Raw genomic sequence first — 5,032 nt, forward strand, 5'->3', positions numbered from 1 at the left:
CCATTCCCTTTAATTCAAGATAGAAATATTATAAATCTGAACAATAGTGCATTAGTTCTTTGATTTTTATTATGCTGCTTTTCTTTTAAGTAATTTAAGTATTTTAGCAGTTCTGTGTCTTGTCTGTTCTGTCATACACAGCAGAAGAGGGGATGGGACTTTGCTATGTGAGTGTATTCTGTGGAGCACAGACAGATTAGTTGAAAATATGATGTGTCACCATAAAGGGAGCCTGTTTAATGTTTAAAGGATGTGCTAGCCGATGCATCTGTTGGATCTGCCAGGAGAGTTGGAGACAAAGCCTTGAAAATGTACCAGGAAAGGGGGAGAAAAAGGGGACTGGAGCGGGAAAGAGGGCAGAGCTTTTAAATGTGGGTGATTGTAGAAGAAAGGAACGAGACCAAGGGGAAGGGGGAGTCACAGTGAAGACAGGAGAGGAGTGGATGAGAGAGAGATAGAAAAACGAGGTGAGAGGGGTCAGGGATTAAAACAGCAAAAGATATATGGACGTGAAAAGAGAAAAGGAAGCCAGAGAGGAAATGAGAATGCAGAGAAAAGTGGGACATGGATGAGGAGGGGGAGGTAAATGCATGGTGAGGAAACAACACAAGATTGTTCTTTTTACCTTAATTGGAGAGACTGGCATTTGGTATATTTTTAGACAGATAATAAAGCCAAAAAACATGAACATGAAGTCAAGCTTCAGAGCTTTCACTACTTTCACCACTTACCTGTTTCACCCCACCACGAACTTGACTGAAACACAGATTTATTATTAACGTTTTTTTTTTTACATTTTGGTGTTAACCAATTAAGGGGCCACATCTATATTATTGTACGTTTTAGCAGATTTCCTCCAAACAGCATATACTTGCTGTTTTTCCAAAGCTTGCTATAACTTTTTAGATTGATAACCTACTTTCCAGGCGGCCACGTTTCCATTTAATTCCGTATTGTTTAAAAATCAACTTGCAGAGACTACTCACAAATTATCATAATTTTTTTGTGATATATGTGACTATCCATCACAGGTAAATTATGTTTGTGTCAAACTCACATTATTGTGACAACGTACTAGTGTGCAGCTACACATTTCAAGTCTCTGCAGGAATTTAATGTGATTTTAGGGATGGGCAATATGATATTATATAACCTGAGAAGATAGACTCTACTGTTTATAGCATGGCGGCTTTCCTTTTAATAAATCTGGTTGTTGTAGGTCATTGTGGCCAGTGTTGCAACTCAGTGAGCAGGGCTGCTTTAGGGCAATAATGGATTTTTAAATGATTTTTGCATTAGTATGATTAAACGCCTTGATTTGTCAGGTGCGAAATTATTGATCTATTGTGCATTTTACAATGGGATACACAATACAGGAGACATAGACGGTAATAGAGGATTTTAGTCATATTCAAATGTACAATGTTCCATTATAATAATTGTTCTCAAACGTCCAAAAAACGTGCAAAAAAATACATACTTCAAAAATGCATTCCATTCAGATAAAAATTGTATAACTTCAGTATGTGTGCACCATGGATGTGTGTATTATGTGTGTATTATGTCTCTATATAAATACACTGTGCATATTCACACAAGGCCCCGAGGGCCACACAGATATCCAGTGCACCTGATGCTTTCACCAGTGCCTATTATTCTCTTTGACTTTGCAGTCAGGAGGCCAGTGACTTAATGGGAAGTGTGATTATGGATGTGTTGATGTATAGCTTGTAGATCAGCACAAATATTCTGCCCTTTAGACAAGACTTACACGATAGCCTTGTGGGTAACGTCCACAATCTGTCCAATTGTCAAACGAATCCACCTGAGCTTGCTTTGTAATCCAACTCATTTGTTGTGGCCCAGGACTGGGACGCCAAATCAAGACTGTGTGGCTGCTCCCTTAAGACTGAGTGATGGGGCCTTAAATGGTTAGAAGTCTGGGGGGCGGATTAGGCTGCTGCATCCTCCATCACTAATGTGATGTCAGCACAAATCTGTGTTGTCGCCGTGCCTGTGACCGCTCACTGCAAGAGGACAGAGATGAGTGACTCTGTCTTCTGCTGTCAGAGTGATGTAATGTCTTTTGCACAAACAAAAGAACAAATTTATTTTTTGTCAGACTTGAGTTTTAAAATGATTCGTTACTGTGGTTGGCAGTCAAAGAGAATAGAGATAATGAAGGAAAATGGAAAAAGGATGGAACATATACAAAGAGATAAGATATGATAGATTTGAAAGTCAGTCACACATTCATTGTGAGCATTTGTAAAATTCAGAACTCTAAAGAAAAAGACACTAAACTAGTGTCTGTACAAGGTCAAGAGTAAAAACCTGAAACAGTTTTCAAACATTGCTTTTACAGTCACTTACAGTCTCTGCTTTATACTGACAGTCACAACACAGGAATTAACGTTTTTATTTTCAAAGTTGTTCAGAATCTAAGTAGCAATTAATTTTTGTAAAAGATTCTTATAAATCCCTGTCTTACCTGATTGGCCTTTCACTTGATCTACAGTGGCTTTAATGCCAAATAGCATTCCTTGGGAGCACCGGGCACTCCAGCTATACAGTTTGTACTATGAACTCACTCATCCCGTTTGAGTGCTTTCCCTCCTCTTCTCTATAGGGATTCTTGTCTCTTTAATGAACTACACGTCTCACGCTTTACTGTTCATATCACATGAGACTGCTGGCCCGCAGATTGTTCTGGGGTCTATGTTTAGAGACGTATGTAGAGCTAATGGATAAGGCAGAAAGGCACAGTTGTAGAAAGAACACCGACCTCTGCCTGCTGAAAGTCAAATATAGCTGGGAGGTTTGACTTTGAGTAAATTCTCACATGTGTCGCTGAGTTATTAAGATGTACTACTGGCAAATTTATTATTGATGGACTGAGAGTGTGTAATAATGTTAAAAGTGTCCAGGGATCATTGGTGTTTTAGATCCTCCTAGCTGCTACCCAACTCCAACCACACATACATAATTCCCATAGATTTTATAAAAGTACCTCTTCAACAAATCCAGCATCGTTAGCTGACAAAATATTTTGCCAGTGCCTTCCAAAACAAACCTATATGAATGTTTTCTAATCTGCCCAGAGTCCTGTTGCCACGGTTAGTGGAGATGTTGGTGGGTGAGTTTTGTTTAACCTCTGTAAAGAGCCTGTTAAGCTGTTCTCACCCTTTTTTTGGTGAGGACACAGTCAGTATGTGCCTTTGTTCTTCCCGGCCTCAACAGGACACACTCAATGATAACTAAGAAACCTTTACCACTGACTTCCCAAGCTATTATGATGCTAGTTATGTCAGTTGTCTTGATGTGTTTCTACCGTTATTTGACTTGTAGAAAAACGTCTCTTTCCGAGATTAACCCAACATCTCACTCTTGGACAAATTCATATGCTCAAGCACACGCAGAGGTGATTAGCTGATAGTTGACTGGTGTGAATCATCTGCTGCAGCAAGATGATGGTTTTTGTAGGTCTTCTCCTCCTAGAAACCATTTTTGGATTCATACTTTCATACTCCCTCCCCTGTCTTCTGTCATCCCTTTTGTCTTTGCTTGGAGTTTTTGTGCTTCTTTGTGTTCCTTCACTGCTTCTTCTCAAAGCATAGGTATGGAGAAGCTTGTTGCTGTGTGATTGACTGTCAGCATGCTGGATCCACGTGGGTACACTGTATAGTCTTCTATTACACTGGAAATATTGAACATAGTTCAGGAGGTGGATAAAAGTTTTTTTTTTTTTTGGGGGGGGGGGGTGTTTTGTTTTTTGTTTTAGAGCTGAAACAATTCAAAAGTCAAAAGAAAGTTATGATAAACTATTTTGATGGTCAGATTAGTGTAATTTTGTTATTTAGCGCGCATGTCATCATAGTCATTATTTCCAGCTTCATCAGGCATCACTTTGGGTTTTAAGAAATATTAAATGGCATTTTTAAAATTATTTTTTACAGACATAATTGACAGGTGTTTGTCCTAAAATATTTTCTTTGTTGGTATGCAAGAAATTCATCCACTGAACAATTTCATGCTAAGTTGGGCCTGCAACTTAGATTTAGAGATGGTCTCTCTCTGAGTTTAGATCCAGACCAGAGGACATCCGGGACCAATGTTAATTATGATAATCTATATATCCATATCTACTTTCAGTTACTGTATTTAGTTACTTTTATATTTCAGGAAAGTGTGGAAGAGAAAAGAGAAATTTGGGGGGAAATCAAGGAAACGCTGATCAGTGATCGCCACTCCTAGCCTTAAATTCTTGGCAAATGTATCTCCAGGTTTATTTGTCATCCTAATGCTAAGTAGTCTACCATCAGTGTGCTGAAAGCCAAAACAAATACTATCAATCCTGCTAACCTTTCAAAGTGACTAATGGGACTTGCTCATGGACTGTATGACTGTGTGCTCAACAGCCTGCCCCCTGGGCTGCTGTGAGGTGTGGACAACAACCAGTAGGTCATCTTAACGGTTCAAACCGTGGTGTGATGGGCTCCAACAGGGACTCTGTGAGCCAAGGCAAAGATACCTGAAGTGAATTTTAAAATCACATGCACTTGGTTAGCAGATCTGCTGCTGCCGTCCTGCAGGAAAGGAGGCTCAGCACACGATGATTAATAACCATCAACTATTTTTGTCTTACCGTGTCTCTGTCTTGTGGTTTTGATTCTTTCTCTTTTGCTCACACAATATAATGTTAATCTTTAATGCTGTCGTTTCACATATGGATGGGTATACTTTCTCTCTATCTCTCCAACACACACACACACACACACACACACACACACACACACACACACACACACACACACACACACACACACACTCATACAAGAAAACTGTCACAAACTGCAGTGCTTGTGCTGCAGTGTTTTGCATTTCAGATTGATGATTACTGTTGCTGCCTTCTCGTGAGAGGCCATAATTCCGATTTGATACAGCCATGTTTGTTTAGTCAGTCACTTTCACGGTATACAACTTGTTTCTGATCGTTGGAACTCGACGTTCTGTTCTCCCTCCCTAGAAATCT

Source organism: Xiphias gladius, chromosome 24 (genome assembly GCF_016859285.1).
Source record: "Xiphias gladius isolate SHS-SW01 ecotype Sanya breed wild chromosome 24, ASM1685928v1, whole genome shotgun sequence".
Taxonomy (NCBI): domain Eukaryota; kingdom Metazoa; phylum Chordata; class Actinopteri; order Istiophoriformes; family Xiphiidae; genus Xiphias; species Xiphias gladius.